The following is an 11,640-nucleotide window of genomic DNA, read 5'->3' as shown; positions in this document are numbered from 1 at the left end:
TCTGCCTATGGCAGAGATTAAGTCAAGGTCTCTATATTAAGTGGTGAGACACCCAGGTCCAGTCTTCTGGTAGGCTTCTGAATGCTGGTAACCAGTTTATATTCCTTACTCAGAAAGCAGAAAACTGGATAGTTTATCACAAGAAATTCTCAAAACTCTCATTACCAGAATACAGTGGTTACTAATTAAGGATGATTTTGAGCCCAGGGGACATTTGGCAATGTCTGGAGAAATTTGCTATTGTAAACAACTGGGGGAAGTGGGGAAGAGGTGTGCTGTTGGCATCTAGTGTGTAGGGGCCATGGATGCTACTAATATTGTACAAGGCACTGCATTACATCTTTACTTGTCCTTACACCCAAAATAATTATCTGATCCAAGATGTCAGTAGTGCCAAAGATGAGAAACCCTACTCTAATGTTAAGCTAACCGGTCAACATCACTCTAATATAAATAAATAAATCCTACCTAGGCACACACAGTTGCAAATGAGCATTTTTATTCCTTGTTTTGTGATACAGAGAGCATGTAGCATGAAAGAGGCAAAAAGAAACAAATAATAGATAAAATGAGCTTACAGAAAATAGTCAATGTTGGGAGCAGAATAATTTTTTAAGTATATTAATATCTTCAAAGAAATTAGAGAAGATACTGAGGACATAAAACAAGACTATCTAAAAGTAGAACTTAGGGAGAATAAAAAAGAGATATTAGAAAGTGAAAATATGATAGCAGGAATAAAGTATGCAGGAGTTAGAGGATGAAGTTGAGGAAATCTACCAGAAATGAAAATTAAGAAACTATTGAGGGATGTGCTACAAAATAAGAGTAAATTAAGAGAGATGACAACATGGAAGTTTAGAAATGGAGATAACAGTCCCAAGACCACAGCACTATGTAGAGTTGATGCATGCCAATAAGGTATTGAAGACTCTGTGATTTTTACTTCAAATTTGAAGTGTCATGACTGAGGGAAGGAAGGGGAGGTTGGGAGGAGAGAAGAGAGTGAGAGAGAGGCTACATGGGAGGAGGGAGATGGTTTGGTTTTGGGTGTAAGATATAAATTTAAAAGATTTAAAAATGCATGTGTTCACTTGCTTCACCACTAACCAAGGGTTAATGTTCAAAGATCACAAAATGAGGAAGGTAATCAAACTGTACAAGTACAAACTTGCACCTGCAGAAAAAGTCTGCACAAATATTTATATCTGGCAGTATTCATAAGTAAAGGTTTGCAACATACTGTCCAATAGCTAGTAAAATCTGATCATTGTAAAATTAAAAGCATGTTGCACTTGAATAAGTCCAAATGATGAAACCTGATTTTAAGCTTGCCTCAGTCACTCTCAGTTACCTTTAGTTACTCTTATGTAAACATGAATTAGTTATTTGCCATCCTGAAGCTGGGTTGCTTCATTTATTAAATGAGAGGATTTAATTGGATATATTCTTTAAAAAAAAAGATTTTAAAAGATTTATTTATTTGAGAGAGAGAGTGTGTGAGAGTAGGGATAGGGGCAGAGGGAGAGGGAGAGAGAGACTCTCAAGCACACTCCATGCTGAGCATGGAGCCTGATGCAGGGCTTGATCTCATAACCCTAAGATGGTGACCTGAGCCAAAATCAAGAATTGGAAGCTGAACTAACTGAGCCATTTAAGTGCCTGCCTCCAACACTTAACAGATTGAGCTGCCCAGGTGCCCTGGCTATATCTGTTCAGCTCAACACTTTTATTCTAAAGCTTTTTTGAGGGGATCCCTGGGTAGCTCAGTGGTTTAGCACCTGCCTTTGGCCCAGGGCATGATCCTGGAGTCCCAGGATCAAGTCCCACATCGGGCTCCCTGCATGGAGTCTGCTTCTCCCTCTGCCTATGTCTCTGCCTTTCTCTCTCCCTGTGTCTCTCATGAATAAATAAATAAAATCTTTAAAAATAAATAAAAAGAATTATTAACCACAGGGCCTTGTTCAAATTCCAACATAGGAAATTACACTTAAAAAAAAAAAAGAATAAAGCTTTTTTGAACAAACAAAAAATTCAAAAAATGTGGGAGCAAAAGCAAAATAGACCAATTGAGACATTTTATAGAAAAGCAATTTTAAAATGCAAGCTAATTTTAGGTTGTGTTCTCCAAAAGCTGACACTGAGATATGGACCCAGGTGCAAGTGATTAATTAGAAAGGTGCTATAAAGGATGCCTGGGTGGCTCAGCCTTTGAACGTCTGTCTGTCTTTGGCTCAGGGTGTGATCCCAGGGTTCTGGGATTGAGTTTTGCATTGGGCTCCCTGTGAGGAGCCTGCTTCTCCCTCATCCAATGTCTCTGCCTCTCTCTCTATCTCTCATGAATAAATAAATAAAACCTTAAAAAAAAAGAGAAAGAAATGTGCTATAAAATGAAATCAATAAGGTAGTCAGGAAGGCAGGACAAGAAAGGAGAATAAGAAAAACAAGGGTGGGCAGCCTGGGTGGCTCAGCGGTTTAGTGCCGCCTTCAGCCCAGTGCGTGATCCTGGAGTCCCGGGATGGAGTCCCACGTCAGGCTCCCTGCATGGAGCCTGCTTCTCCCTCTGCCTGTGTCTGTTCCTCTCTCTCTCTCTCATGAATAAATAGATAAAATCTTAAAAAAAAAAAAAAAAAAGCAAGGGTATGATTTCAGCATCAACTTAGTCCCAGGGACCTCCAGAGCATAAATTACAAAGAGAGTTTATCCCACCTGGAGGCAAAGGAGCTAGGCTTTCATACTCTGAACAAGTTACTAGCTACTGACTACTCCTGGGATTTGTAAATTTCACCTCTCTATGAGAAGTGGCTCTAGTAACTCAAGAACATCCCTTTGAAGAAGATTGCAGGTACTATAACATTAAGAGTGAAGCATTATGACTTCTGCTTCCACCCAACATGGAAGTTATGGGAATCAGATTTACCCTACCAGCTGAAAAAAAAAGAAATAAGGACAAAATGTATAAAACAAGGGTTTTCAAGACATTGTATATCAATCAACAAGAATAGTTATCTCTAAGAGAGTAAACAAACAAACAAGTTGAGTTCTGTCAAGTTGGATAAAATTGCAAAACCGAACTTTATACTGCCCTCAGTAAACATACTTTGGACCTAGAAATCCAGATAGGTTAAAAGTTAAAGGATTGAAAAAGATATACCATGCTAATATTTATCAAAAGACATCTGGAATGGTTATATTACTATCAGACAAAATAGGTTTTAGATTAGAGAATACTACAGGGCACCTGGCTGACTCAGTAAGAGTGTGTGACTCTTGATTTTAGGATTGTAAGTTTGAGCCCCACAATGGGTACAGAGATTACTTAAAAATAGATCAGAGAATATTACCAAGGATAAAAAGGGTCATTTCAAAATAAAAGGAAATGTAATCTACATATTTGTGCATCTAATCATATAAATAAAAAATATGTGAAGCCTCTCTCTGTGTCTCTCATGAATAAATAAATAAAATCTTAAAAAAAAAAGTATGTGAAGCAAAAGCTGATAGTGCTAAAGGAAAAGAGAACATATCCATAATTACATTTAATAATTGTAGCTGAGGATTTTAACACCCATTTCTCAGTAATTGTTAGAATAAGTAGAAAGGAAATCAGACTTAACACTATCAACCAACTTGATATAATTGATATTTATAGATCACTTGGCCTAAAAAATACTTAAATACATATTTCTTCAAGTGTATATGGAATATTTACCAAGTTAGACTATAATCTGGGTCCTAAAATAAGTCTTAAATTTAAACAGATTAGAATCCTACAATGTTTTCTGACCACAATGGAACTAAATTAGAAGTCAGTAAAAGACTGGTGTGTGGGGATGCCTGGGTGGCTCAGCAGTTGAGCCTCTGCCTTTGGCTCAGGGTGTGATCCCGGGATCCGGGAAGGAGTCTCGCATCCGGCTCCTTGCAAGGGAGCCTGCTTCTGCCTCTGCCTGTGTCTCTGCCTGCCTCTCTCTCTCTCTCTCTCTCTGTGTTTTTCATGAATAAATATATAAAATCTTAAAAAAAAAGAATAATGTGTGGAAAATCCCCAAATACTTGTAAACTAAATACACTCTTAAATAACTCATGGGTATTTTAAATAAATGAAAGTAAAAATATAAAATATTTAAGTTTGGGAAGTAAATATGTATTTAAATTCAGAATGGTCTAATGTGATGGTGGTAGTAAATCACTTTTAAATCTAGTAAGAAGGCTAAAAGACAAAAGTATTAAAAATAACTATAATTATAATTATCTGTTAATAGATACACAAGGTAAAAAGATGTAAATTGTGACATCAAATACAATGTTGGTAGGAGAGAGTAAAAATGTAGAACTTTAGTATGTGTTTGAAGTTAAGTTGCTATCAAATTAACATAGACTGTTATAACTATAAAATGTTTTATGTAAGCCTTGTGATAACTACAAAGCAAAGACCTATTTTGGATACATACATAAAAGATAAAGTTATCTAAGCATAGCATTACAGAAAATCACAAAATCACAAAGGAAGGGAGTAAGAGAAGAAAGGAACAAAGGAATTATAAGACAACCAGGAAACAGCACAATGGCATAGTGAATCCAGTTTTATCAGTAATTACTTTAAATGTAAATGGACTAAATTCACCAACAGAAGACACAGAGTGGCTAAATGGAGAAACAAACAAAGAAGACCCAACTATATGCCTACAAGAGACTTATGCTTGAAGGGGATACATAGACGAAAGTGAAGAGATGGAGAAAGATATTCCATGTAAATGGAATCAAAAGCAAGAGGGATTGCTATACTTATATAACAAAATAGATTTCAGTCAGAAACTATAACAACAGACAAAGAAGGCCATTATGTAAAAATAAAGTGATCAATTTATCAAAAGGATATAACAATTGTAAATATTTATAACGCAACATCAGAGCACCTAAGTATATAAAGGAAATAACAGATCTGAAAGGAGAAATAGACAGCAATACAATAATAGTGGGGGACCTTATGCATATACGGGCAATTAATTTATGACAAAGGAGCCAAAAAAATGCAGTGGAGAAAGGACAGTTTCTTCAATTAATGATATTGGGGAAACTGGAGAGCCACATGCAAAAGAATGAAAACAGACTACTGTCTTACACCACACACAAATCAACTCAAAATGGATTAAAGACTTGAATATAAACCTGAAACCATAAAAGTCTAAGAAGAAAACATAAAAGCAGTAAGCACCCTGACAGTGGTCTTGGCAATTTTTTAGATTTGACATCAACCACAAAGCCAATAGAAGCAAAATACAAATAAGTGGAGTGCACCAAACTAAAAAGTTGTATATTATTCTGTATATTTGAAAGTTTAAAAATGTTAGATATTAGATCTTAAAAGTTCTCATCACAAGAAAAGAAAATTGTAACTCTGTGTGGTAATGCATGTTAACTAGACTTATTGTGATGATCATTTTGCAATATATACATATAACAAGTCATTATGTTGTACACCTGAAACTCTCAAAAGGCTATATGTTTATATATATAGGTTTATATATATATTTATATATATATTTAAGATTTACTTAAGTATTTATTTTAAAACATTTTTAAAAAATATTTGTTTATTATTTATGATAGACATAGAGAGAGAGAGAGGCAGAGACACAGGAGGAGGGAGAAGCAGGCTCCATGCCAGGAGCCTGATGCGGGACTCCAGGATCGCGCCCTGGGCCAAAGGCAGGCACTAAACCACTGAGCCACCCAGGGATCCCCAAGTATTTATTTTAGAGAGAGAGTGGGGGGAGAGGCAGAGAGAGAAAGAAAGAAGCAGACTCCCTGCTGAGTATGGAGCCCAACACAAGGCTCAGTCTCATGACACCGAGATCATGACCTGAGCTGAAGTCAAGAGTCAGATGCTCAGCCAACTGAGCCACCCAGGCACCCCAATTATATTTCAATTAAAAAAACAAAATGAAGTCAGAGGCTATATCTCCCTTGTTTTACATTATACTCCAATTCCTAGCATAGGATCTGCTTGCCATAGAGCAAACATTCAATAAATACATGTTGCACGAATTTGAACCAAATTCTATTTGACTTAGCAATCTGGAAATATTTCTTCTTTTCTCTAAGCATTAGTTTCCCTGTCTGTAAAATGAGGGCTATGTTCTAGACACTCTGTAAGCTTCTTTTCGGATTTGTCATTATATGGTTTACTTTCCTTAAACCTCAATCTCACTCTCAGTAACATTTCTTACTGATGAAAAAAAAAAGGGGGGGGGGATGCCAGAGTGGCTCAGTGGTTGAACTTTGACTCAGGGCGTGATCCCGGAGTCCCAGGATCAAGTCCCACATCGGGCTTCCTGCATGGAGCCCGCTTCTCCTTCTGCCTATGTCTCTGCCTCTCTCTGTGTGTCTCTCATGAATAAAATAAAATCTTAAAAAAAAAAAGAAAGAAAAAATTAGGGGACTTTAAAACCTTGCTTTCAACAATTGATAGATTATCTGGATAGAAAATCAATAAGGAACATTGGGCTAAATTTACACATTTGATTAGATATACCTAAAAGACATGCACAGAACATTCAATTCACATTGGACTATATGTACCTAAAAGATACACAAGACATTCCATCCAGCAGCAGAATACACGTTATTCTCAGTGCACATAGAACATTCTCCAAGAAGACTTAGCAAATATAAGGAGACTGAAATCATACCAAATATCTTTTCTGACTACACTAGTATGAAGCTAGTTATCAATAACAAGAGGAAAACTAAAAATTTCACAAATGTGTGGAAATTTAGTAATATACTCCTGAACAATCAATGCGTCAAAGAAGAGATTAAAAAGGAAACTAAAAAATCATGAAACAAATTAAAATGGAAACACAACGTATCAAAACTTATGGAATGCAGCAAAAGTAGTTCTAAGGGAGAAGTTTACAATGATAAATGTCTACATTAAGAAAAAAGAGTTCACACTCAATGTGGGGCTTGAACTCATAATCTAGAAATCAATAGTCAGATGCTCTACTGACTGAAGCCAGCCAAGTGCCCCATAAAAAAAGAAAGATCTTAAATAAATAACCTAATTTGATATCTCAAGCAACTGGAAAAAGAACAAAGTCCAGGATTAAGAAGGAAGGAAATAATAATTGGAACAGAAATAAATGAAAGAGAAACTAAAAAGACAGTGGAAAATATCATTGAAACTACGAATTGGTTTTTTTGAAAGCTAAAAAAAATTGACAAACTTCAGTTAGACTAAGAAAAAAAGAGAATAGACTCAAATAAAATCAGGAATGAAAGAGGAGACATTAAAACCAATAACACAATTACTAAGGATCATAAGAAAATGTGAACAATTATAATCTAACACAATAGATAACCTAGAAGAAATGGATAAGGTCTTAGAAACATACAACCTAGGGCACCTGGGTGGCTCAGTTAGTTAACCATCTGCCTTTGGCTTGGGTCATGATACCAAAGTCCCGGGATTGAACACTGTGTCAGGTTCCCTGCTCAGTGGGGAGTCTCCCCCACTCCCCTCTCCTTTTTTCTCTGTCCCTCTCCCTGCTTGTGCTCTCTCTCTCACTCTCTCTCAAATAAATAAAATCTTAAAAAAAAAGAGAAACATACAACCTATCAATATTGAAGCACAAAGAAAGAGAAAATCTGAACAGACTAATACTAGTAAGGAAATTCAATCAGTAATCAAAAACTGCTCAACAAAGAAAAGCCTATGATCAAATGATTTCACTGGTGAATTCTACTAAACATTGACAAAAAATTAATATCAATCCTGCTTCAACTCTTCTAAAAGATTGGAAAGAATACTTCCAAACTCATTTTATGAAGCCAGAATTATCCTGATACCAAAGCCAGAAAAGATACTATAAAAAAGATTATAGGATACCACGGTGGCTCAGTGGTTGAGTGTCTGCCTTTGGCTCAGGTCATGATCCCAGGATCCTGGGGTCAAGGCCTGCATCATGCTCCCTGTAGGGAGCCTGGTCTCCCTCTGCCTATGTCTCTGCCTCTCTGTGTGTGTCTCTCATGAATAAATAAATGAAATCTTTAAAAAATATATAGGCCAATATCTCTGATGAATGTATTTGCAAAAATTCTCAATAAAATATTAGCAAACAAGATTCAAGAGTACATTAAAAGAGACATACACCTTGATCAAGTGGGATTTATTCCTAGTATGCAAGGATGGTTCAACATATGCAAATCAATAAATGTGATACACTATATTAACAAGATGAAGAATATGCATCATATGATCATCTAAATAGATGCATAAAAAGCATTTGACAAGATTCAACATCCTTTTATGATAAAAAATTTCATCAAGTTGGGTAAGGAAGGAATGTAAAGGCCATATATTTCAAACACAGAGCTAACACACTCTATAGTGAAGAGCTAAAAGTTTGTCTTCTAAGATCAGGAGCAAGACAAAGATACCAATTGTCAATACTTTTATTCAACATAGTACTGTAAATCCTAGCCAGAACAATTAGACAAGAAAAAAAGAAAAGCATCAAAATAAAAAAGCAAGAAATAAAATCGTCTCAGTTTGCAGATGACATATTACATATAGAAAACACTAAAGACTCCACCAAAAGCTGTTAGAACTAATAATGAATTCAGTAAAGTTTCAAAATACAAAATCAGTGATATTTCTATACACTAACAGCCAACTCACAGAAAATGAAATTAAGAAAACAATTTTACCAAAAAGAATAAAATACTCAGGAATAATTTACCAAGGAAATTAAAGATCTGTATGCTGAAAGCTATGAAACATTGATGAAAGAAATTGGAAAGATATTCTGTGCTTATACATTGGAATATTATTAAAATGTTCATACTAGCCAGAGCAATCTACAGGTTGAATGTAATCCCTATCAAAATTCCAATGTAATTTTCCCCAGAAATAGAACAAACAATTGTAAAATTTGTATGAAACTACAAAAGACCATGAGTAGCCAAAGCAATTGTGAGAAAGAACAAAGGTGGAGGCATTATGCTTCCTGATTTCAAACTATATTACAAAGTATAGTAATCAAAACAGTACAATATTGGCATTAAAACAGTCACATAGGTCAGTGGAACAGAAGAGAGAGCCCAGGAATAAATCCACATGTATATGATCAATTAATTTATGACATAGGAGTCAAGAACGCATGATGGGGAAAGCATAGTCTCTTTAATAAATAGTACTGGGAAAACTAGACAGCCCCATGCAAAAAGAGTAAAATTAGATTGCTATCTTACATTATAAACAAAAATTAACTCAAAATGGATTGAAGAATGTAAGGGCTTAAACTGAAATCCTGGAAAGAAAAAAGGGGGGAAGTTCATTGACATTGATCTTGGCAATGATTTTTTTTTTTTTTTTTTGGATTCGACACCAAAAGCAAAGGAAACAAAAGCAAAAATAAACAAGTGAGACTACATCAAACCTAAAAGCTTCTGCACAGCAAAGGAAACTGTGGACAAAATGTAAATGCAACCTACTGAATGGAAGAAAATATTTGCAAACCACATATCTGATAAGTAATATCCAAAATGTACAAGGAACTCTTACAACGTGTAGCAAAAGCAAAAACATAAAATCTAAATATATATGGACAAAGGACTTGAATAGACATTTTTCCCAAAGAAGACATACCAATGGCCAGTAGGTACATGAAAGGGTGCTCAACATCACTAATTATTAGGGAAATACAAATCAAAATCATAATGAAATAGCACTTCACAACCTATTAAGTATGGCTATTATTGAAAAGACAAGAGGGGGCACCTGGGTTGTGTAAGCATCTGACTGTTGATTTAGGCTCAAGTCATGATCTTAGGGTTGTGTGATAGAGCCCCACATCGGGCTCTGCTGGGTGTGGAGCCTGCCTAAGGTTCTCTCTCTCTTTCTCTCTCCCATTGCCTCTCCCCCCTCAAAAAAAAGATGAGATAACAAAAACCAGTGCGGGTGTGAAGAAAAGGAGACCTTCATACACAGTTGGTGGGGATGCAAACTGGTACAACCAGTATGAAAAATAGTATGGAAGTTCTTCAAGAAAATAGAATTACAACTTCTATATGATCCAGCAATCTCACTTCTGGGAATGTATGCAAAGGAAAATAAATCATATCCTGAAGAGATATCAGTACTCCTGTGTTCATTGCAGCATAGTCACAAAAGTCAAGATACAGCAACAACCAAAATGTCCATTGATGGACAAAAAAGGGTGATATATATTATTAATAATCACATAAATATATTACATATAATATTACATTGTATATGTAACATATTATTTATGTATGTATTATTCAGTCATGAGAAAGAAGAAAATTCTGTCATTTGTGACACCATTGGTGAACCTGGTGAACAGTAATGCTAAGTGAAATAAGCCAGACAAAGACACATACTGCATGGTATCAATTATATGTGGACTCAAAACAATTGAAGACACAAAAAAAGAGTAGAATGGTAGTTGCTGGGGAGCTGGGTGATTTGGGAAATAGAGAGGCTGATAAAAGGGTACAAACTTTCAGTTAAAATGAATAAAGTCTGAGAAGTTCTATTGTGGGCAAAATGCTACACAAACAGCATTGCATGCAGCAGAGAAATCATCCATGAAAGAAAGAGTCAATCAATGAGGGAAACTTCATTACTTCATTGTTCCTTATTTTAAGAAATTGCCACAGCCACCCCAACCTTCAACAACCACCACCTCGATCAGTCAGCAGCCATCAACACAGAGACAAGACCCTCCACCAGGAAAAAGTTAATATTAAGTGAAAGCTCGGATGATGATAAGCATTTTTTAGTAATATTTTCAAATTAAGGTATGTACTATGTTTTTTTAAAAATGGTACTATTGCATACTTAGACTACAAAAGAGTGTAAATATAACTTTTATATGCACAGGGAAACCAGAACATTCATTTGACTTGCTTGATGATGATACTGGCTTTATTGTGGTGGTCTGGAGCAGACCCTCCAGTATCTGTGACTTATGCTCATAATTCAACCTGTAGCACTGGTATTTGTCATTAAGATAATGTAATTTTTACTTTTGTTACCTTTGTTTCTTAGTGTTTATGAGGGAGAAAAAGTCTTTTTTGCAGCAGCTCAGTTTAAACCAGCAGATTAGCTGATTAGAATTAGGTTTCAATTCTAAATCCCCAGGAGGGAGAATCAGATGGACAGAGGTTAGATTATATATCCATCCCTGAGTACTCAGTTTTGGCCAAGGTCAGGTTTTTCGGTACATATCAGGCTAATGGGGCCCATCCTTATTGACCAGAGGTAATTTCCAGTGAAGTGAGAGCAGGAGCTGGTCAGTTACCTAAAACAATATTTACCATTAAAAAATTGGTATAGGGCACCTAGATGGCTCATTCAGTTAAGTGTGTGCATTTGGCTCAGGTCATGATCTTGGGGTCTTGGGATTGAGCCTGCTTCTCCTCTCCCACTCCTCCTACTTGTTCTCTCTCTGTCTCTGTCAAATAAATATATGAAATCTTTAAAAAACAATTGGTATAAAAACTGTTTAGAATTGAATAAAAAAGAGAAATATGGTATATTTTCCAATTTTTATGTCTCAAACTAACTTTAGTAGTAGAATAAACCTTTGAGAATTTATTACTTAGAAAATT

Source organism: Vulpes lagopus, chromosome 1, assembly GCF_018345385.1.
Source record: "Vulpes lagopus strain Blue_001 chromosome 1, ASM1834538v1, whole genome shotgun sequence".
NCBI lineage: Eukaryota > Metazoa > Chordata > Mammalia > Carnivora > Canidae > Vulpes > Vulpes lagopus.
The sequence above is the reverse complement of the archived record's forward strand: the minus strand, read 5'-3'. Positions refer to the sequence as shown.